Source organism: Petaurus breviceps, unplaced genomic scaffold (assembly GCF_028583685.1).
Source record: "Petaurus breviceps papuanus isolate PSGF00001 unplaced genomic scaffold, PetGlider_PUasm1.0 37, whole genome shotgun sequence".
In the NCBI taxonomy this organism is placed as follows: Eukaryota; Metazoa; Chordata; class Mammalia; order Diprotodontia; family Petauridae; genus Petaurus; species Petaurus breviceps.
In genome coordinates, this window is record NW_027186296.1 from 68,972,694 (window position 1) to 68,997,389 (window position 24,696).

At 35.8% G+C, this 24,696-nt stretch overlaps 1 protein-coding gene across 7 annotated transcripts in view; it reads left to right on the forward strand.

The window, feature by feature from the left end:
• The window catches only part of ZFAND6 (zinc finger AN1-type containing 6), a 96,176-nt gene that overhangs the window by 40,556 nt on the left and 30,924 nt on the right, over positions 1–24,696 (forward strand). The window contains exons 1-2 of one of the 7 annotated variants that reach the window (XM_069098676.1): positions 8,870–8,984; positions 11,163–11,315. The exons of the other annotated variants lie outside the window; for them this stretch is intronic. The gene's annotated coding sequence lies outside the window, so the exon portion shown is untranslated. Of the gene's footprint in view, positions 1–8,869; positions 8,985–11,162; positions 11,316–24,696 lie in introns of those variants that run through there. 7 annotated transcript variants of the gene reach the window in all.

Sequence of the window (24,696 nt, forward strand, 5' to 3'; positions counted from 1 at the left end):
AAAAAGACCTGCTATAAATATTTTTGTATATATAGATGATTTTCCTTTTTCTTTGATCTTTTTGGGATATAAATGTAATGGTATTACTGGATCAAAGTTTATGTACATTATTGTAGCCTTTTGGGCATAGTTCCAAATCATTCTCCAGAATGGTTGCAGCAATTTACAACTCCATTAACAGTTCATTAATATATTTATTTTCCCACATTCCCTCCAGCATTTGTCATTTCTGATAAGTATGCAGTACTTCTGATAAGTACCTCAGATTTGTTTTAATTTCCATTTCTCTAATCAACAGTGATTTAGAGCATTTTTTAATATAACTATGTAGCTTTGATTTCTTTTTATGATAATTGCTTGTTTCATATTCTTTGACCATTTACTAATTGGGGGATGGCTCTTACTTGAAGAATTTGACTTCATTCTATGCATATTTGAGAAATGAGGCCTTTATTGAAACTTTAAATAAAAATTTGGGCTATTACTTCATTGTCTATGGTACCTTTTAGCAAAATGTAGTTTTCCCTGCTTATCTCTTTTAATTAGGTCTGTGTTTGCTTTTGCTTTGTCTGAGATCATGATTACCATCCCTGCCTTTTTTACTTCAGCTGAAGCATATTAAGATTCTACTCCAACCCTTTATTTTAACTGTGTTTTTCTGTTTCAAGTGTGTCTCTTAATGAACAGCATCTTTGGATTCTGGTTTCTAATCCATTCTGCTACTTACTTATATTTTTGTTTTGTTTTAAAATTATTTTTATTTATTTCATTAGATATTTCACAGTTACATATAAAAATATTAAACATTTTTAAAAGTCTTGATTTTCAGTTTCTTTCCATTCCTCCTGGCCATGCCCCCTCCTTGAAAAGGCAAGCAATTTGATAACAATTATACATGTGAAATTAATGTAAAACATTTCCTTATTAGTCTTGTTGTAAATGAAAACAAAATAAAACAAAAATAAAGTTTGGAAATTATGTTTCAGTCTTCATTCAGAGTTTATCACTTCTCTCTGGAGAAGGGATAACATTTTTCATTATGGGTCTGTTGGAATTTTCTTTGAATTGTCTTGGATAGTTGTCTTGATCTAGAGTCTATTTCTACAACTAAAATGAAGGGTTTGGATTAGATGATCTTTAAGGACTCGTCTGCCACTGAATCCTAAGAAAGCGGATAGAACTGACTGGAGTTATGATTTTTTTTTTTTTTTTGCTTTTTGGAGGGCAATTGGGGTTAAGTGACTTGCCCAAAGTCACACAGCTATTTTTTTAAATGCTCTATTAACTTCTAGTTTACATTATTCATTTCCACAAGATTTTGAGTTACAAATTTTCTCCCCGTTTTTCCCCTACCCACCACCCCAAAATAGCAATCCCACTGGATATCCTTTCCTCCAATCTGCTCTCTCCCATATCTTCTCCCATACCCCCTCCGACTTTCCAGTAGGGCACAGTGGATCTCTATGCCCCAGTGCCTGTATATCTTATTTCCCAGTTACATGTAAAATAATATTAATAATAGTATATATATTTTAAACATTTGATTTTAAAACTTTGAATTCCAGATTCATTCCCTTCCTCCCTTGGCACCCACCCTTACTGGAAAAATAAGCATTTCAGTATAGATTGTACATGTGTAGCTATGCAAAATATTTCCGTAGTGGATATATTGTAGAAGACTGACTGTATTTCCCTCCCCCACAGCCTGCCCTCCCTTCCATCATCCCCTCTCTCATCCCCTTCCCCTCTACTCTCCTGTAGGGTGATACCCTATTTAGTGTGTATATCATTCCCTCCCTAAGCCAAATTCAGTGAGAATAAGGTTGACCCATTTCCTTTTGCCTTCCTGTTCTTCCCCTCCATTGTAACCATTTTCCCTTTCCTCTCCTATATGAGATAGTTTACCCCATTCTGTCTCTCCCCATCTCCTCTTATTATATTCCCTTCTCACCTCTTAATGTCCCCTTTGAAGTATCATCCCTTCCTATTCAATTGGTCCTGTGCCCTCTATGTATACCTGTATACATATAATCACACATTCATATATGGATTCATACACCCATATACCCTTCTAAATAGACATATATATTTATATATACACACACACACATTTCTATTCCCTTCAGCTATTCTCATATTAAGAAAAGTTTCATCAGTTACAATTATCATTTTTCCATGTAGGGATATAAATAGTTCAGCTTTGATAAGTTCCTTATGATTTCTTTTCCCTGTTTACCTTCTCGTGCTTCTCTTGCTTCTTGTATCTGAATGTCACATTTTCTGTTCAACTCTGGTTTTTTCATCAAGAATGCTTTTAAAAGTCCTCTATTCCACTGAATGAACATATTTTCCCCTGAAACATGATACTCAGTTTTGCTGAGTAGGTGATTTTGGGTTTTAATCCCAGCTCTTTTGCCCTCCAGAATATCATATTCCAAGCCCTTTGATCCATCAGTGTAGAAGCTTCCAGATCCTGTGTTATCCTGATTGTGTTTCCACAATATTCAAATTGTTTCTTCCTGGCTGCTTGTAATATTTTCTCCTTGATCTGGGAATTCTGGAAGCTGGCTATAATATTCCTAGGAGTTTTCTTTTTGGGATCTTTTACAGGAGGTGATCAGTGGATTCTTTCAACCTCTGTTTTGCCCTCTGGTTCTAAAACATCAGGACAGTTTTCCTTGAGAACTTCTTGAAGGATAATTTCTAGGTTCTTTCTTTGATCATGGCTTTCAGGTAGTCCAATAATTTTAAAACTATCTCTCCTGGATCTGTTTTCCAGATCAGTATTTTTTCCAATGAGATATTTCACATTGCCTTCCATTTTTTCATTTGTTTGGATCTGTTTAATAGTATCTTGATTTTTTCATAAAGTCACTAGCTTTCATTTGCTCCAATCTTAGTTCTGAAGGAATGATTCTCTTCAGTGAGCTTTTGAGATTCTTTTTCCATCTGGCAAATTTGACTTTTTAAGGCATTCTTCTCCTCATTGCCTTTTTGAGCCTCTTTTGCCATTTGAGTTAGTCTATTTTTAGGTGTTATTTTCTTCAGTCAGGTTGTTGACTCTCATTTTATAGTTTTCTTGCATTGTTCCCACTTCTCTTCCCAATTTTCCCTCCACTTCTCTTATTTGGTTTTCAAAATCCTTAAGGTCTTCTATGGCCTGTAACCAGCTTGTATTTTTCTTGGAACCTTTTGGTGCAGGAGTTCCCGACTTCATTGTCTTCCTCCTGTTCCATGTTTTGATCCTTTTTGTCCCCAAAATAGGATTGTAAAGTTGGGTTGCTCTGTTTGATTTGCTTTCCTCATTTGCTCATGTTGCTATTCAATTACTTGACTTTTGGGCTTTTTGCCATAGTAGGACTCTGCTACTAGACAGGGGAGCTTCGTACCAAACACTGGGGTTTTCTCAGCTGCTGAAGGTATTAGTTGGATGCCATTTCTGGCAAGCTGGTTACACACCCCAGGACCTCCACTGTAGACTGCAATCCAGATCCAAGCAGGTTAAAGAAAGAGCAATTACCCCTCAGACTGGTCGCTTGGTCCCCCTACAGTCTGCAGACCAGGAGCTGAAGCTGCCATGTGGCTGTGGCCATTAGCTGCTTCTTGCCCAGGGGGAAAAGCCGACTGCACTCTTGAACTACTGGATCCCGAAGTCCACACTGCACTGACCTCTCACTTTGTCCTACCGTGTTTCCCCGATAATAAGACCTATCCCGAAAATAAGCCCTCCCCTTACTGTGTAAGATTCCTCTAAAATAAGCCCTCCCCCGAAAATAAGCCCTATTGAGATTGCTACTGTAGTGAAGGTGATCCCCTGCACTACACGCTACATTACGGTACCCTCTGTATGCACTGTTCCCCACCCCGGGTGAAATGCACGCTGTGCTCCAAGCTGCATCCAGTCAGAGCTGCAGCAATGAGCACTTCATCCTGTTCTTCCCCAGTGATTTGCTTATTGAATAAAGGTACATTTTTTTGTTCACATTTACCTGTTTATTAAAATTGCTGTCAGTGTTCATTAAAATAAGCCCTCCCCTGAAAATAAGTCCTCTGGTGTTTTTCTGTCCAAAAAAAATAATAAGACAGTGTCTTATTATCGGGAAAACACGGTAGCATCTATGGGTTGATAATTCTGGAAACTGCCACAGCTGCTGGTGATCTTAATTCCCTCCAGCCAGCAGCTGGTCAGGCTGCCCTGGGGCTAAGACCTCTGGCTGGAGCAGGGCTGGGTTCGGCTCCCAGAGAGCTGTGCTGGCCAATTCCTGTTGGCTTGCCAAGCTGTTCTCAGTGGGAGGTTAGTTTCTCTGTGTCATTTTGTGGGTTCTGTAGCTCCAAGGTTTCTTCAGAGTCACCTTTTACATGAATTGCAGTAGGTGGGAGCTGGAGCCCCACAGAAGTCCTGTTTCTACTCTGCCATCTTGACTCCGCCCACCACACTGCTTGTTCTTTGTGTTAAGTGTCTGAGCCCGACTTTGAACTCAGGTCCTCCTGACTCCAGAACCTGTGTTCTATTCACTGCACCACCTAGCTGCCCCAATCATGATTTCTTTAAACCAAATAATGAACTTTTATTAAGTCCCTGCTGTGGGCCAGGCACTATGCTAGGAATTTACAGGTTCAAATTCAAAAGTGAGATTCTGCTTATTGACACTAAGTAATTTATATTCTTTTGGGAGCACAGGGATAACATTTAGGATCAGACAAAACAAATCCAGAGATTTGGGCTTGAATGTGTGCACATACTTGTGTATAAGCAATATTGAGGAATCAGGAAAGACCTCTTGAAGAACATAGCACTTGAGCTGATCTTGAAAAGATCTAGCAGTGCTAGAGCATTTCAGGAATATGGGACAACCTATATACAAAGACATTTAGGTGGAGTTATGGCATGTTGTGAATGGGAGCAGTGAGTAGGTCAGTCTAGTTGCTGCGTGATGTATGGAAGGGAAAATTCTCAGGAGCCTAGAAAGATTGATGGAAGCCAGTAAGCTTTTTTTTTTTTTTTTGGAGGGCAATTGTGGTTAAGTGACTTGCCCAAGGTCACACAGCTAGGGTTTTTGTGTGTGTTAAGTGTCTGAGGCCTGATCCGACTCCAGGTCCTCCTGACTCCATGGCCAGTGCTCTATTCACTGCGCCACCTAGCCACCCCAAGCCAGTAAGTTTTAAATACTAAACTTTTAATTTGTATTTTATTCCAAAGATAATGAACCACTGCTTCTCGAGGATGTGAGTGATATGGCTAAACTTAGGTTTCATTGCAACACTGATTTTCATTGAAACACTGATTTGACAACTCTGATGAGGTTTGCAGAGGGTAGAGACCAGAAGATGAGTTGAGGCTATCAAATTAGTCCAGACTGATAAGGATCTTTTGTGTAGAAAAAAAAAAGGGACTGTTGTGAAATGTGGGGCTGGAACTTTTGAGAAAGATGAGGACTGTATATGTAGATTTGAGGAGTTAACTATATCATAGATACAAGAGATGCTCAGAACAAAGCTCTGGGTAATGAAGGAGAGAGCATAAAGATAAGACAGGGATCATACTTTTACTATGAAAAATCTATTTAAGTTTTACTACAACTTTACAAAATGTTAGGTATGTTTATGTTTGTGTAACTTTAAAACATTCCAAAGCCAAATTAAAGCAATTTTAAAAGTATTTTGAGATAATATATGTAATTTACAAACCTTAGAGTACTTTGTATAAATGTTAAGCTACTTAGAATTAACCATGCCACTGTTGTCCATCATTATTACAAGTAAATGCAATAAACAATTTAAGACAGTAGTTCTTAGTTGGGTACCCTTTTTTTTTTGTATGTGTATCATAGACTGCTTTAACAGTCTATGGGCCGCTCAGAATTATGTTTGAATATGTGTAAAATAAAATATATAAGATAACAAAGGAAACTAATGAATTGAGTATCAAAATAATAGTCCATGGAGCACAACTTAACCCCTGCTTTAGGGCACAAGAGTAATTGAAGGCTTTATATCATTTGGGTTGATGTTGGTTAGTATTGCTTCCATATTTGTCTTGAAAGAAAATTTTGTGACGTGATCCAAACTCCCACGTATTTCTAATGGTTATTAATAACTTTTGTGTTTGCATCACTTTCATTTCTGAATATCTCCCTTACCCATACCCTAACTCATTTAGCCATTCCTTTTAACAAACTCCTGTGAGAAGAGGGAAAAAAAAAAGCAGTTCAGAAAAAAATCCTAAACACACACATGATTCATACTACAGCCCCAGTCCCCAACCTTTACAAAGAAGTGAGGGTAATACATTTTTATTAATGTCTCCAGATCGACCTAGATCGCTATCATTCTATAATACTCTTTATTTTTTTAATTATGCTTCCAGCGATATGACTATATATTTTATTTTTCTGGTCCTTTTTCCTTCAGGTTGTATCAGTTCATATATGTTCTACCTTACCTCTCTGAAGTCTTCATAGTTTCTTACAGCATAGCAATATTCTTTTACAATACTGTACCATAATTTGTTAGGCATTCCCCAGTTGAACAGAATCGACTTCGTCTCCAGTTCTTTACTACCATAGAGAGATCTTCTGTGAATATTTTGTTACATATGAAATTTCTCAACATCTCCTGGGTATATTTCTAACAGGGGAATATTTGAGTCAATGGATGTGGACATTTTGTTCACTTTTTTTTAAACATAACTTGAAATTACCTTGTTAGATTGCTTTCACCCATTTTTGGCCCTGTCAGCAGGGTGAGCAAGTACATGTATTGGTTTGCCTGTCTTTCTACTACCACTGCAACATTAATTATTCCCAGTTTTTGTCATATGCTGTTCTGTAAAAGTCTGAGTTTTGATAAACATTTCTCTTGTTATATGTGCTGTGGAATCATTTTATATTTGGTTGTTAATAGTGTGCAATTCTTTGTAGGCTCTTTATAATGTTTGACCACTTAATAATTCCGTCCCACAAGTGGAAAAAATCCCTTCCTTTTATATTCCTCACATAGAGTCCAACCTCTTTAATCCTTCCAGCAGTGGAGAGAGTTAGCTACCTTTTATAAGAAAGCCTCTTCTAGTATTGGATAGTTGCAGCTATAGAAAAACAGATCTTATAATTCCTTTTCTATGTGATCACATAAGGCAGATATCATGGCCTTCTTTCCCCTCTCTACTTCCCAAATCTCCCCATTAGACTACACACATGTAGTTCTTTCTACATGTGATTTCTAGATGCCTTACCATCCTAGATGCCTTTTAGATGCACACCTTTAAGGTTGTCAATTTGCTTTTTAAAGTGTGTTACCAACAATTGGATGCGATATTGCAGATGTGGTCTGACTTGATATGGAATATAATGAGATTATTATTACTTCTTGTGGTCTGGAAATTCTGTTTCTTTAATGCAGCCTGGATTTTTAGCTTATTTAGCAGTTTTTTTTATACAGCTGCTTCAATAAGCCTGTGATTAAGCCCCCAAATTTATTTCACAAACGTGAGGTCTTCTGTTATGTACTTAAACAGCAGCAGCAACAACTGTAAACAATTTTCTTCTTGCTGTTTTACTTTTTAACTTAAGCTTTTAAATATTAAGACTTTTTATTATCCCTATTATGGTTTAACTATCACTTTTATCTTTGTTATCTTCTGATTTAATAAATATCTCCTAGTCTTCTTCCAAGTAATTGGGGAAAAAAAATTGAGCAATGTAAGGGCAAGGAAAAAGCTCTGTGGCATGCTACCAAAGACCTTTCTCCTAACCAACTTGGAGCTGTTGTTAGGTTTGAGTGCATTTATTCAACCAACTGACAAACTTTGTTTTATTCCTGCATCCTCATTAGAATATTTTCCAAAACAGTAGCAAGATATAATAAGACTTTTACCTTTAAAACCCTTAAACACATACTCTAGGGGCGGCTAGGTGGCCCAGTGAATAGAGCACCGGCGCTGGAGTCAGGAGAACCTGAGTTCAAATCCAGCCTCAGTCACTTAACACAAAAACTAGCCTGTGACCTTGGGCAAGTCACTTAACTCCAGCTGCCCTCCAAAAAGCTAAATAAATAAATAGAACCCTTAAACACATACTCTTTTGGGGCCAGAGATTCACAGATTGTCCTTTTGGAATAATTCAAGGTGTTTAGAGTTCTACAGGATCTGATGAATTTTTGAATTTTTACTCACTTCCATTGAGGAAGTTTGTTTATAAATTGTTACTGCATATATTTAGAAAGTTGAGTACTTTGATCAACTCCGTGGAGAGTCTTACTTCTTTTCTTTGTTATCCTTGTAAAACACCAGTTGTGTCTACTATTACAGAGAATAACTAAATTACCTATATTTGTGATGCATTTTCTAAAGGATATAAAAATACCAAGAATTATGAAACTTGGTTTATAAAATACCCATTTTACTTGCCTTAAGTAGTGTTATTTCTTAGTATCCTGCTATTCTGTGCCGAGTGGAAAGTGTCAGGTACCTGAAATGATTTTGTGTATTTACTGGAATGACCTAGAATAAAGTGAGCACATTGTTTTACTTTTTTGAATTGGTAAGATGTGTTGAAATCACACTTGTTTGTCTTATTGTTATACAGAGAACATTTTTAGATAATTTAACAAATTTAAAGTGTAGAGAGTTGAGGGAAACTTACTTTGTAGGCCTAACTACTTAAAGAATGCTTTGTACAAATTTAAAGCAAATATTTTTTGGTTTACCAGTGAAGATAGATAGTAAAAGTCAAATATATGTTTGAAATTCATAAGATTTTAATAAATGTCACTGAAGCACATTTTAAAAGAGCTTAGAATCGAATCTTTTCACAACTTACCAAGTTAAAAGATGGTCACATTGTATAATTCTTATGAGATTTTGGCTTATGTCTTTCAGTGCTGTAAATCGAATACCTGTATATGTACAATGTAACTTAGATTATAAAGAAACTTTTGGAATATTATGAGTGGACCTGTGCATTTGGTCACCTTTTATAGCACAGCAGGTATGTCAGATGCTTCAGTATAAGGTGGTACTTTATTCTGATTTCATGATTCTAATCTATTTCAGTTATATGATGCATTTAGTATGGAAGAGATGAGGAAAAACATTTTTTCCAGTAAAATGGAAAAAATAAACACCTCTCTTAAATCTCATTTAAAATCACCATGGCAAATAATGAATATTTAAGACAGAACTAGAAACTTAGAGACCTGGGATCTAGTTCCAGCTCTACCACTTCAGTTCTCCAAAATTGTAGGGGTGGAACTACATCTTAAAGAACTTCTTAGTCTTTGAGACTCTTTTAGCAACAAGTTGAAGCAGTAAGTAGTGTGGTGTTATAAGATAGAGTGCTGGACCTAGAGGCAGTAAGACCCGAATTCAGATCCAGCCTCAACAGTTAATAACTGTGACCCTGGGGAAGTCCCTTAATCTTTCTTAGCCTTAGTTTCTTTATCTGTAAAATGGGCATAATAGTAGCACCTACCTCACAGGGTTTGTTGTGAGGGTCAAATGAAATAATAAATGTAAAGTATTTTGCAAACTGTAAAGCTCTATGTAAATGTTAGCAGTTATTTTTCACAGTCATTGCTCGGCTAGAGAAAACATGAATGCCAATCCAAAGGCAAACAGATTCCTATAGGCAAATGCTATAAGTAAAGGAATCTCTTTCTCTTCTTAGAGATATTGGTGTTCTTGTCCATGAGTGTGATGTCAGAGGTAAACTGCCTCCCTTTGTGGTATTAATAGGAAATGCTGGATTTGGAGTTAGAGGCCCTGAGTTTGAATCCCACATTTATTATTTTAGTATCTGTATGACATTGGAGAAGTCATTTAACTTCCTCGGATCTGTTTCCTCATCTCTAAAGTGAAGACCTTGGACTAGACCTCTGAAGTCTCTTCTAGCTTTGATAATCTTCGAATCTATCAGTCAATGGGATTTTGATTGAGGAATGAGAACACAACTTTATCATATCATTTCGAGAGTATGTGAAAAGAAAAGAAAAACAAATCAGAACATCTTGACCTAAAACTTGACCTCAGTTGGTAGATTTTATTGACCTAACATATATCTAGTAATAGTATCTACTGTTTCAATAAATAAAACTATTGTAAGATTTAGTGATGGTGCCAAAATAATTCAAAGTCCATTTGTTGCCACTGTGATTTAAAATTCTACTATACTTTAAGTATTTAGATCTCTTGTTCTTGGTACATAAACTTCATTTCCTCACCACCCCCCACCAAAAAAAAAAAAAAGAATATTGGGAAGTTTCTTTGGAGAGTGGGAGAGAGCAGAATGAAGACTGTTTCTTTAATATGTGCTGTTAAAAATAATAGATATCATAATACCAAAATATTAGGCATAAGGAAAGAAAAATAGAAAAGGGGATGTTATCTTGTTATTATAGGGCACTTCCCAAATTTGCAGTATGTGCAGTATGAAGTTAGGTGTTTGAAATTCAGACCCCTCCCCCCCCCAAGACTATTTAACTTATAAGGTGCTTTATAAAACCTTCCCTTTTATAGCATGAATTGTTCAGGGAAAACATGATGTATCTCTGACCATTGCCCCTCTTATTCCCTCACCCCCACTCGAGTTAGAAAAGTGATTCTTTTCCTATCCATAACATCAAACATACACAATCCATCAGGGACAGGTGGAATGGGTACTTCATACATCCCCGTGATGGAAAATTTGGGATTTTTGGTTGTAGGTCTAGTACTTACTTGGATGATGAGGTCTTGCAAAAGCCAGGGACTGTCTGTATAAACTCAAATGAATGTCCTTTAAGAAAATAAGAGAGATGATCTGCTTATTTTAATATTCACTCAGCTGGGGAGTGCAGGAGGTAGGAGCCGTTATGGAGAGGGTTGACAAGTAGTTTCCAAAAGATAGCCCTTGCTCCTGATCTGTACCAGACAGACTAAGAGAGTATTTTTTATGGAACTTTTTTTTTTAAACTAAACCTACCCATAAAATTTATTAACTGCCTTATGAAAAATTTCTGGTAGAATGCATTTTATCTTCTGTGTGGTTTTTTTTTTTTAGGATGCTCACAACAAATTATTTTTTAATGAATATAAATAGTAATGAAACTGTTCCTTAAGTTTTAGATTTTTTAGAATGCTCATAATGGATTTTAACTGTCTCAACTCTTTCATATTAAATGTGTTACAGGAATGAAACTGAAGTCTGCTACAATAAAACACTGAAAATGTTATCTTGCATAAAGCTCAAACTTTAAGTAGCTGCTTATGAGGATAGGGAAGTCAGGAAACTAATGTCTGTCTCAAGATACAGGACAGCTGTTTGTTCATCAACCTCAACTGTGTGAGTAGAGCCTGTAACCCTGCTTAATTAGACATAGTGAATAAATTTTTTTCTTGTTTCTGTAAAGCTATAGTTAAATCAACATGATTAAATATTTTAAAAGACTTGCTTTTCTTTTCCTCTCTTCCCACTGCCCCCTCCCTACCTTTCCATGCATAGAATATTGAGGGTGAAGTGGATAGTGATAGTTTTAAAGAGTAATAGAAAATTCTTGACACAAGTATTTCTATGAGCATTAAGACTCATAACTAAATTTCAAGTGTGGCAGTGTTTCTTCTTTTATACCAAAATTATTCTAAATCATAGGGATTCTACCTCTTATGAAAATAACCTAAATCATACTTAGAGGTAAGTGATTAATTTTTTACTTAGCTTATGCTCTAAGCAAAATTGGTTTAAACCGTGTGTGTGTGTTTTGTATAGTTTGTATCTTAAAATATATTAATATGTATATACATGCACATACGCATACATGACAATGAAAAATAGGAGTTGGGGAGGTGTAATAGGTCATATTCTAATTTGGAGCAATGTTCTGAAAAGAAAAGGCAATTATACCAAAAGTTATGCCTTTCTCTTGAAAAGCAAAATGTTAGCCTTATATAAGAATCAATTTGTTAGAGCTCTCTACTATTTCTACTTGGTCTTTTCACAAATTTAGCAGTAAGAACCTCTTTGCGTCCAAGAGGAATATGATATTTCATAGGATATTGTTCAAAAGGCATTATTTTAGAACATAAGATTTCATTATTTTGAAACGATAGCATTTTATTACACTTATTCAGTGAAGTTAAGTAATTACTTTTATACAGCTATTACTTGGCAATGTTGGGACTGGAGCAAAGGTACTCTGATTCCAAGTCTAGTGCCATTACTCTTCCTTTTAAGGACATATAAAATGATGTCCTATTTTCAGAGTATTCAAAAAGAAAGGAATCACTTGTTTAGCAGTTCTTACCATACAGTAAATCTCTACCTTGGAATTTATCTTCTCTCACTTCTCCTATAGTTTAGCCCTTTGTTTTTTAATCAGTGAGTATCAAGAACAAATGGACACAAACCTTCATGTATTTATATTTGCTGAATGCTTTGTGAACCTGACAGGTATGCCTGTTTCAAGAAGTTGACCCAAGACAAATTACCTTTAAACTTACTCTGGGAAAGATTTTTCTACATGCTTCATGCTTGTAATTCTACAAATAAATGTGGATCTGAGTTGTAATGCTGAAATTTGAAAGGGTATAAAAAGTACTTCTGTATTACTATCTTCTCTAGTTTTTCAAGTTTCTTGAAAATGTACGTAGTCCCCTTTTTTTACATTTAATTTTAATTTTATTTTTTCTTAATTTCATGCAAACAAAATTTTTAAATTTTCATTTTTTTAAATTTTGAGTTCCAAATTCTTTTCCATCTCCTCACACCTTGAGAAGGCAAGACATTTTATATAGGTTGTACACGTGTAGTCATACAAAACATTTCCATATAAGCCGTGTTGCAAAAGAAAGCAGACCAAGAAAAAAAGGAATAATAAAAAAATAATATACTTTAATCTACTTACATACACCAGCAATTCTTTCTCTGCAGGTGGATAGCATTTTTCATCATAAATCCTTCAGAATTGTATTGCTGAGAATAGCTAAATAGCTAAGTCGTTCACAGTTGTTCATCATACAGTTATGCTTCATCAGTTCGTATAATTCTTCCCACGTTTTTCTGAAACCATCCTGTTTGTCATTTCTTAGAACAGTAGTATTCTGTCACAATCGTATATCATAACTTGAATATCCCCTTGATTTCCAGTTCTTTGCCACCACAAAAAGAACTGGTGTAAATATTTATGTAAATATACATCCTTTTCCTTTTTCTTTGATCTCTTTGGGTTATAGACCTACTAGTGATGTTGCTGGATCAAAGGGTTTGCACGGTTCTATAACCCTTTTGACATAGTTCCAAACTAGAAATGGTTAGATCAGTTCACAATTCCACCAACAGTGCATTAATGTCACTATTTTTCCATATTCCCCCCAATATTTGTCATTTTCCTTTTCTGTCATATTAGCCATTATGATAGGTGTGAGGGGGTACCTCAAAATTGTTTTAATTTTCATTTCTCCAATCAATAATGATTTAGAGCATTTCTTCATATGACCATAGATGGCTTTAATTTCTTCTGACAACTGCCCATTCATAGCCTTTGACCACTTATCAATTGGGGAATAACTTGTATTCTAAATTTGACTCAGTTCTCTATATATTTGAGAAATGATGCCTTTATCAGAGAAACTTGCTATAAAATTCCCCCCCCACTTTCCTGCTTTCCTTTTAATCTTGACTGCATTGATTTTGTCTGTGCAAAAACTTTTTGATTTAATGTAATCAAAATTACCCATTTTACATCCCATAATGTTTTCTTTCTTTTCTTTGCTCAGCAGTCTACTTTTAGAAAGGTTGCTTAATTGTTTTTTTTTCCTTCCCTTGAATAATTTTAACATTTAAAGTCAAAAGAATTTGATTTGCTGTTATTTTAATAGCTATCAAATTACTCTGGCTTTACTTCTTGTATATGTTACTGTTTGAGTCATATATATGCAACTATATAAAAACTATAAAACTGAAAAAGAGACTTTAAAATGTTTTAAAATTAGTTCAGGCTACCAGAATTTAAGTATTTCTCTCCCTCCCCAGAGAGGAAAAACAGGAATGTGTTGAATGCATATCTTTTTGGACCCTCTGTGATTATCTGCTGGTTTCTGGGAGACAGAATTCAGTTATCATGATATCAGAAGTTTTAGGGCTGGGAGGTCATCCAGTCAGAGTCCCTTCTTTCCAGCAGCCCTTCGGCACAGCTTGATTGGGCTCAACGTGGTAGTATTACTTGCAGCTGTACAAATCAGGTGTTTTTTTTTTTTTTTTTAATATGACTCTTACTGACCTTGGCAGTATCAGAGCCATTACCACGCTACTGTTGCAGCTTATTAAATGTTTGCTTCAGATGTTCTCTCCAGGCTTATGTTTCATATAGTAGCTAGAGTACCAGACCTGGAGTCAGGAAGAATTATCTTTGTGAGTTCAAATCTGATCTCAGACACTCACTGGCAGGGTGACCCTGGGGAAGTTACTTAAGCTTGTTATCTCAGTTTCCTCATTTGTAAAATGAGCTGGAGAAGGAAATGGTGAACCATTCCATTATCTTTGCCAAGAAAACCCCAGATGGGATCACAAAGAGATATACATGACTGAAACAACTAAACAACAACACAAGAACCTCAAGTTTCTTTTACTGTCCCTTCATTTTACAAATAAAGAAACTGAGACTCAGAGAGGTGAAGTGAAAAAGGTTGAACGATTCATTATTGGAAAAGTCTGAGACTAAAACCAAGGTCTTCTGTCTCTCAGATTTGTGTGTTCTTGCATTATGAGAGATAACAGATGTGCTGAATCTCAGAGAGCTGGCCTTCGTGTCAGGAAGACCTGTGTTCAAGTACCATTCAGGTCCATATTGGCTGTATGACCCTGGGCAAGCCATTTGATCCCTTTGGGTCCCCAAACAACTCTCTTGAAACTCTTTAAGTTGCAGTGTATCTGTGGCTCGACACTAATGGAGAGAGGAAGCTCTCACTAGAAGCTCCCTAGAAAGATCAAATCACAAGTGGTATAAGTATATACCCATATACATATATATTTAAGTATTTTTAAAATAAAGATAGTAATATTAAAAGCCCATTTATATCCGGGAATTGATTAAACTTGTTAACATTCTAACTTTTCAAAGTTTGTTTATGGTTTTGCTAATTTGAAAGCAGTATCTGTTTGATTCTCTTGTCTTAAGTTACAGAAATATTTGCTCTTAAAGTTGTAAGAACTTTTAAATTCTTATTTTGTGGCTTTCTACATCAAATCATTTTTTCTTTAATATGCAATTTTGGATATTTGTAGGTTTTTACAATAATGTGATAGATATACATGTTATTTGGCAAGCCAAGTGGTTCAGGAGATAGATCGAGGGATCTGAAGTCAGGGAGACATGAGTCCAATGTGGCCTCTGACACTTAGCTGTTTGACCCTGGCCAAGTTATTTTCCAAAGATAGGGATAATAATAGCACCTACCTCCTTGATATTTGCTATCTTCAGTTCCTTTTTTTCCTGAATAGTTTCCTGAATACTAGGTTTTCTTCACAGTTGTCCTACTCTAAAATATTTATATTCTAAAAGGTTAGTCTTAAGTCATAGAGAAGTTTACTTGTTTACTCACTGGTCTCTTCATACATACTGCTTACATACAACTTAATAAACTCTTGTTTAAATTTAACCCTCCACACCCAAAAAAGAAATAATAGTCAGCATTATATATATTATATGTAATACATGTTCTGTTTCATATGCATTATTACTAATATGTAATTTACGTATTATGATGTGTATAATGTTATATTACATAGTTTTGTAAACAGTAAGGTTAAAAGTTAGGAGTTGGTGTGATAGCTAAATTTGGCATTGATGTCAGCTGCATTTTGGTGCTATTTTCAAAAACTGCATTTTTTAGAGGAAATAGGCAACTATAGCTGTATATTTTTAAAACCAAGAAGTTAAATTTCATATAATTATTCAATTAGTTTCTGAATCAGCAGGTCCAATAGGTTTATTTTTTCCTTTATCAGCTAAATTTGAACTTCATGAACTTCATTTCATGGAAACAGTACTAGACTGGAAAATGAGAGTTGGGTTCTGATCCCATTTTTACCATAAACTAGCTGTTGTGACCTTGAGAAATTCACTTCTCACTTTCCCCTATCTGTAAACTAAAGAAGTTAGACGACAGCCCTGAGACCTTTCCAAATCTGAAATTCTGTAATGACAGATAATTTAAATGTGTCCTTCAAGTGTTTAGGAGACAGGAAGAATCCTTTTAAGCAAGTGTATGAAAGGAATGACAATTTAGTATTCCCTTTGACATGAAAGTAAGAAGTTGGAGGGTGTATATTTGGGTTTTAAATTAGTTGTATTTTTTTTTTTTTGCTGGTGTGGGGTAAATGCAAGTGTTGGGGATCCTAAATCTTTATGACCCAGCTATAATTAGTGACACAGAAATAAGGATCTAGGTCATCCCTTATGTGTACATTTGGAGAAATCCTTTCTCTTGGAATACAATTCCATTATGTTTCGCTAGACAGAAACAGAATATTTTAAAAGTCCTGTGTCTCTTTCCAAGTAAAGACATTTGGCCGGAAAGTCTGGCAGACAGATTGAAAATAGTTATAGGCCCTACAAATGATGACAGTTTCAAGCCAGTCTTTATATGTAGTGAGAAAAATATTATTGGTGTTGTAAATGATCCTGCTTGTTGAGATTATATGTTCATTAATTCAATTCAGTAAACATTTATGAAGTACCTGTGATATGCCAGTGCTAAACACTAGGGATATAAAAAGAGACAGGAGCTTACAGCCTAATGGGGGAGACAAATATGAATCAAGACATACTACATATATATGCACATGTGTGTATATATACACACTATATATATAATTCAAGCTATATACAGGATAGATAGAAAATAATTAATAGAGGGAAGGCATTAGCATGATCATTAAACATGACAAAGTGGTGTATAAATTGCATACACAAATGATAGTATCTTTGAGCAAACACCAGATATTAGTGTGCTTAGGGGAGGAATTAGGGACCACAAAGTTGGTTTCATATAGTGAGGCCAAAGATATTTGGTCTGTTGAGTGTCTTGAGCTTTGGAATTTGTTTCAGAATCTTATGGATATAGGTTTAAAATAATTGAATATTTGTTGAACATTTAACAAGTTTCTATCAGTATTCTGTGTGATATGAGGAATTGTAAAATATGGTCTTTGCCCCTTAGAATTTTGTAATCTAACTGGGGAGATAAGTTGTAGTATTGTGAAACACAATAACTAAATATGTGTTATAAGCTATACGTTCAAAAACGATTCAGAGAGAGGAGAAAACAGGGGATAACTTGAGAGACCATTCCAGAGGAAGGAGGCTGTAAGCAACACTGGGAGCCAAGGCTTGGAGTCAAGAATGGACATAGCTACGTTAAATGAGCAGAGTGACCCGACTGAACAGAAGGGTTTATTTTAAGATGTTACACTTTTAGATTTTATTATAGAAAATAAAAGTGGACCATAATTATGTAAAGCTTTAAAAACTAGGCATAGAAGCTAAGTTTTAGTATAATTGGTAATAGGGAGCTACATAGTTCTTTGAGCAGGAAGTGATGAAAATAGCTTTAGAATGTTTAGGGCGTAGGTATGTGGAATGGATTGCACGATGAAGGAAGAGGGAGAGACCTGCTAAGTGCATTGCTATGATCTGTATGAAGTGAAGATGGCCTGTATATTAGGTTGCTAGTTGTAGTTACAAAGAAGAAAGGATGAAGGAAAAAATGAATAGACCTTAGTGACAGAATGGATATAGAGGACAAAAAGGGAAAGAAAAAGAATCAGAAGTGATGCCAAGATTTCTAGCCTGGAAGGCTGGTGAGATCATTGTAGAGATATTAATGTGTTTGTAAAGAGACACTAGCTTAAGGGTGAGCAGTGAGCAGTGCACATAATGGACACTTAGTTTATTGTGGGGGATGGGAGGGTATCTGAATTGAATAATGAGATTTGTTTTTGTACGTGTCCTGAAGAAGATGGGAACATTTCTCAAGTGTAGGTTAGTGATTAGCTTTATAAAGTAGCAGATAAATCTTCCTAGGGGCTAGAGGAACAAAGAATGTATTGAGTTGAAGAAGGGGGTGGGAATTATGAGGGAACTTATTTTGTGGGTAGTCTTAGTTGTTTCTAGAAACTGGGGAATGAGGACATTTATAGAAAGTGAGGGTATTGGGCACTTAAGGAATTTATAATAATTCTTAGATTGCTACATATGTAATGGACACTCCAAAACAATTAAGTACCTATATAAGAAATGCCGATTCTTGGCAAGAGCTAACCTTAATGTGTAATCGACCACTTCTTTACCTAAGAGCAGAAGGGGAGAAAGCATGTTGGTACGACTGAGGATTTGACAGGACTTCATGCAAAGTCACGGGGTGAGGAAGGACTGTGTGGCAAGGGAAGTCCAAAGTACTAGAGACAATGATATTGGAATAGTTGGCTTTGGAGTGTGAAGAGAATCCATTTTAATTGTGAGAGGGCTAATAAAATGGATCAATTAAGGAAGTGAAAATCTCTTTGAAAGTAGATAATAAATATGGAAGGGCATGAGAGAGAAGGAAAAGTTCAATCAGGAAAAGGCAGGAGGGAAGGGAAACAGAGGGAGAACAAGAACAGGCATTGTGGTTGTGATGGAAGAGAGAAGTAGCACTAAATTTCAGAGATCCAAGGAAGATGATAAACTTGATGAATTTTGAGAGTATGAGTAAGTTACTGGGTGGCTTTAGAGGTCAGTGAAGTAGAGGATGGTGAAAGGATCCTTCATGTGAAAAGTCACATCAGCACATATGCTGAAGTTTCCAGAAATAATAGTAAAATGCAGAGTAGAGGGGGAAAAAACAACTGTGATCCAAGTGCTAGAGTCATCTCAGGAAGAAATAAAGTTTTCAAAGCAATGATAGTTTCAGTCAATAGCGTGGTAGATAATAGTCATATGCATAGATAGTTGTATAGAATAAAAAATATCTCTACGTTTCTGTTGCTAAAAAAAACAAAAACTAATATAACTTGGGGTCTCTCCTATGCAGTCTTTCTGGGCTCTCGTTTTCCTCCATGTGAACTAACTTCAAAAAGATATAGGAGAAGAGATCAATTCTCCCCCCAGCCCTACCCTCCAATGGATTTCCTTTTTTAGCATGGTGGTAGAGCTATAGGATACTTCTCTGGCATTGGGTCTCTGTTGTTCATGCAGAAGGGAGCAAGGGAGCTCAAGTTCTGTGCCCTTCAACTTTACCTTACTGAGCTCTTTTTCTTTTCTTTTCCAAGTACCTGTAATAACTTTAGGCTATTCTCACACTGTCTTCAAATTTTTCTGTCCATGTACCCCACCCAGGGCCTATCTTTTTCTCTGAAGTTCTCCCACATTTCACATTTCCTGTTACATCTCTTCCCTTTACTACCTTCATTTAAACTCAGATAAATAATCATATACAGTTAGCATCTAGATAGTACTTACTATGTGCCAGGCACTGTGCTAAATGCTTTATAAAAATTATTTCATTTGATCCTCACATATTCTTATATTCCTATTTTTATAGATGAGGAAACTGAGGCAAACAGAGGTTGAGTGACTTACCTAAGGCCACACAGCGTAGGTGTCTGAGATTTGAACTCCGGTCTTCTGACTCCTGGCCTGATGCTCTAACTTGCCACATAGCTAGCTGCCTATTGATTTTATCAGTACTATTTGCCTCAGTTTGATGTGAGGGAAAGTATTCTGGTTTAAATTTATTGTGCTTGTCACTTATATGTAAAACACTGCATCCAAATGCTAAGGATATTTTTTATTTGAAAAGTCAAAAGGCCCCTGTTCTCAAGGACCTCACTTTTTAATGGAGGAGACAGTATATGGGAAGTTTCAGCTGCAAATCAAGTGAAAGATTCTTGGTGTGCAATGGCAAAACAAATGGCAATGCCTCTTCTTTAATGTCATTTCTACAGATAAAAGCATATCAGTTTCCGAACTGGTATTGAACCATCTTTATAGTGTCAAGGAATTTGACAAGAACTTTCTTTTCTTCCACATGCTCTTGTGGAGCTCAGAGTTCTGAGTTTCCCCCATCAGTGTGTGAGAGGAGATGATAAAGGTGGTCCAGGTGGTGGTGGTGGTTTGGTTAGCTTGGCACATGCAGCCTCCTGTCTGTATCTCCACCAGGTTACATGGCTTTCCCTTTGTTTTATAGTTTGTGGAGACTATTGAGCAATAAAGGATAGCCCCTTTGTAATCCTCAATAGATTGTTTGTTATCTAGGACAGTTAACTTCTGTATGTATCTATTTGGATGAATGCCACAAGATTGGAAGTTTTTTTTTTTATAAGCCTTTCTCTCTGCTTCTGTCTCTGTCTCTGTCTCTTTCTCTGTCTCTTTGTCTCTCTCTATGTGTGTGTATACATATATATATATATATGAGATAATAATATATAAGACAATAAGAGACCTTATTGTCCAGACCTCTAGGAATCTTGAAAGATGACTCAGCAGTTTTCTGTCTCCTCCCCACAATCAGCCTCAAAAATGTCCTAATCTTAAATTTTTCTAAAATCTTCACTCTCTCCAGGCCCAGTTCCTTACCCTTTTTTCTTGGAGGTTAGAATGTGTGATTCAGTAGTCTCTTTACTCTGAGTTACCTGTCTCTTACACTAAAATAGGTGTAACAGTTAATCACAACCTTCTATTAAGCATCACTTATGTGCCAAGGACTGTGCAGCAATATAGATGCAAGTAGAAAGACTGCCCCTGTGCTTAAGGAACTTATCTTATAATGGGGAAAGATAATACATTAGAAGGAAGCTAAAAATCATGTGGTAGGATTGTGGGGAAAAGGTAACCTTGGGGACAGGGTAGAGAAAGTCCACTGAGTGTCAGGGGTGGAGCCTGGGGAAGGAATGAAAACATTGCTGGCCTGGGTGCTTTCTTTAAAATGGAGAATCTGGGAGGAACTAGTCAATCTTGAGGAAAGGCCTACAGGGGCAGAGTGTGTGATGTTCAGGGGTGAAGCAAACTTAAGCTTGAGGAGCATAGTGCCACCTTTTCCCCTTGGCTCCCAACCTTGAGTAATTGGTCTCCAGTCTCAACTTTGTCGTATTGGGCTGGTTTGAATGTTAAAAACAAGTTGGGAAATGTAAAACTTTGGAAAGGGGTAACAATACAATAATTTATATTTTTTCTATTTTGTTTTAACACATTTTATTGTATCTTATGTTTTATAGAATCTTCATTTCTCATTGTATCACTCCTTCTACATTCTCTTCTAGAGCCCTTAAGAAAAAAATAAATGAAAAAGTGCAGACGGGAAAATAAGTTCATTAAAACTAGCCATAGTATTGGAATATCTGAAGTTAAATACACCCACATTCCCACCTTTTTAAAGAAGCGTTGGAAGGCATATTTTCTCACATTTCTTCTTTGGGGTCAAGACTGGTCATAATTTTGCAACATTCAGTTCCATTTTAAAAAAAAAACTTTTCTATGTACATTGCTGTACATAGTACAGCATAGTAACTAGTCTTCCTGGTTCTATTTATTTCACTTTCCATCAATTTGTATAAGTCTTTTCCATGCTTCTAATAGGGTCTTTATGAGGAAAAATTGAATTCAAATGGCCCTTTTGATCAAGAAAGTAATTGAACATGCTGGTTTTGAAAAATTCAATTTGTCAGACATTTATTAAGCATTTACTGGTAGTTTAGTGTGTTGTACTAGGCCCTGATAATATAAATAAACAGATTTATGATGATCCCTGTCCTCAAAGAATTTAACATTTTACTGGAGGGACACAGCAAGTATACAGATTGTACTGTGCAAGATAATTAAACAAAGGAGTGAGGAGAAGGGATGAGATGGGGATCAGGAAAGAATTCTGAGAGGAGATGATAAATGTATCATATCAGATCAGCAGAAAGTTAGCGAAAATCTGTGGAAGTGGGAGATGGAAAAGCTAACTGTCCAATTTGGCTAGACTATAAAGTGAATGAAGGGAAGTAATAAGAAATAAGGTGATTAAGTTATAGGAGTCATATTGTGATGAGCTTAAATACCAACCTGCGGAAGTTGTATTTTATCCAAGAAGCAGTAAGGAGAATACTTGATTTTTTTCTACTTCATATACAAAAGGTTTTTGAGCAGAAGAGTGACATTGTAAAACAGACTAATTTGAAAGACTTTTGAAAACTAGTTTGCAAGATGGACTAGGGAAATAATTAGGAAACTCTTGAAAAGAATTTTGTTAAAAGGTATTTAAGGCTTTAACTTGGTTGGGCCACGTGAGTAGAGAAAAAGGGACAGCTACAGGAGATAACAGATCCACAAGACTTGAAAATGATTGGATGGGGCTGGGGGATGGCGGAAGAAAAGTTAAAAATGCAAGATGATTCTAAGGTTAGCAAACCAGTATGACTGGACAGATGATGGTGCCTTTGACAGAAATAGGGAGTTTGAAGGGAGTAGGGGCAGGGGCAGGTTTAGAAGAAAAAAATGTTGATATATTTGAGAAATTTTGGGAAGAACTTGTTATAAACCATTCTTTCACATATCTTCTGAGACAAAAGTGGCTTAGGTAGTCTACTTTGGTTAGATTCTGTGTATATAGAACCTGATATAAAATAGTTTTGGATTTTATGTTGGCATGTGTTTTCTGTTGGATATTTTCTAGAATCCACTTATTAAATGGACTCGAAAAAGCTTTTCTATGTAATCAAAAATACCTGGAAGGAACATCATGTCATTAGTTCTCTGTTTTCTACAACCACTGCTTTTTATGCCAAAATGGTACTTCCAAAGTCATAATTTGATGGATTCAGTGGTATACATTATTTAAATATCAAGGTGCTTAATAAAATTTCCCATTCAACACAGGAGGAACTGTCCTTAAATAATAACCCTGATATTTTAACCTTATTAGAACTTGATTGTTATTTCTGTGAGTTTTAAAAAAAGAAAGATTCCTTTGGGAAAACTGGCAAAATAGAAAAGGAAGTTCTTTTGTAACTTTACAGTTGAATTTTATATGGAATTATTTGCATGCCATCCTGAAGGTTTATTGCATTAATTTGGGGGGAGCATGTTGGAAACCATTTAGTAAAGCTTTTCCCCCCTCTGCTCCCCAAGTAGAAGCCTTATTCAAGAATGTCTACTAACTGTAATTGTTGGCTGTGTGGGTGGGAATTACTATTACATGACCAACTGTCTTTGTAGTCTGCATACTTATTCAAATTTTTTAAAAATTTGTAATTGCAGTGTCTTTTTACAGCACCTATTACTTTAAATCTGCATCTTGTGATTGTCACTTGTCAGTCATGTTATATAACTCTACGTCACTGTGGTTAACAGTGAACTGGACTAATGGTTTATATGGATACAAATTTTCACAGAGGCACAAATATGAATTCTTTAAGGTATTTCTCTGGCTCCCTTGCTTTTGACTGGCTGCCTTCATCTCACCATAGAACAGCTATTCTAGTTGGGTGTCCTGCTTCAGTTCTTTTGTATCTGTTCTCTAAACATCTCCAGTCTTGAAGAATCTTTTGTAGTAGTAGTACTTGCTTACATTTATGGAATTCTTTATTTTCTCATTCCATCCTCTTCTTTATTTTCTTATTCCATCCTCAGTGTGATCTTAATAGCTAGATAGAATAAGCATTATTATTCCTATTTTTACAAGTGAAGAACCTGAGGTTAGAAAGGTAAAATGATTTCCCTAAAGTTATAGTAGTTAGTAACAAGCCAGGGGTTCAGATGTAGGACTAGTTCCAAATCTAATGCTCTTTATTTATTGTATTATGCTCTCAAGCCTGCTGCTTTCCAGAATTTTATTTTCATTCATTATGACATGTGTATGACAATTCAAAACTTCAGGCTTTGCTGAAGACTTTGCATAAAAATTTTTAATGTAATCTGGAGTTTAGTACCTCATCCTTTGAGGAATTTTTCCTAACAAGATCAGCAACATTTGGATATCATTTTAAAGTCTACAAAACACCTTAATTATAATACCCAGGTGAGTTAGGTAGAATGTGTTTATTCTCATTTTATAGCTGAAAATCCTGTTGCTCAAAGAGGTAAATAGACTAGGAAAAATTTCACACAAATGGATTAAAAATTCAGAATATAATATTCATTTGGATGGAAATCTTATAGAACTGGTCTGCTAATGCATATATCTTGGACACATACCTCAAACTAATAGAATACTTGTTCCAGGAAAGGATAAAGTAGGCTAGGTTGAAATTGGGGGTTGGTGTAACACTTTCAAAGACCCTAGATTTCTTTATGAAACCAAAAACTCATCTTTACACCATTGTTCTTCTCATGATACTAAATGGCTTGAAAATAGAATAATGGCTATAGACTACAGAATTTTACCAAAAGTGAATTTCATATGAGATGTGAATTTTAAAGGTATTGTGAAAGAGAAGGGTGGTTGGAAAAGAAAGTGTTCTGTCATTGTATCAAGAGAAAAGGATAGTAGATAAACAGACCATGTGTTACATGGGTCGTCCCCTTGAAGTGATAAGAGGTCTGGTTGAAGGGACCTAGCATGTGGGGTGTATAAGTGAGGCATTTGTGAGAGAACATGTTAATGCCCCTCCTCAAATTTGCTGGTATACATTTTGCATATACTTGCTGTATGTATGTGTTGCATTCACCATTATACTCTAAGCTCTTTGAGGCCAGGTAACTTTTCAT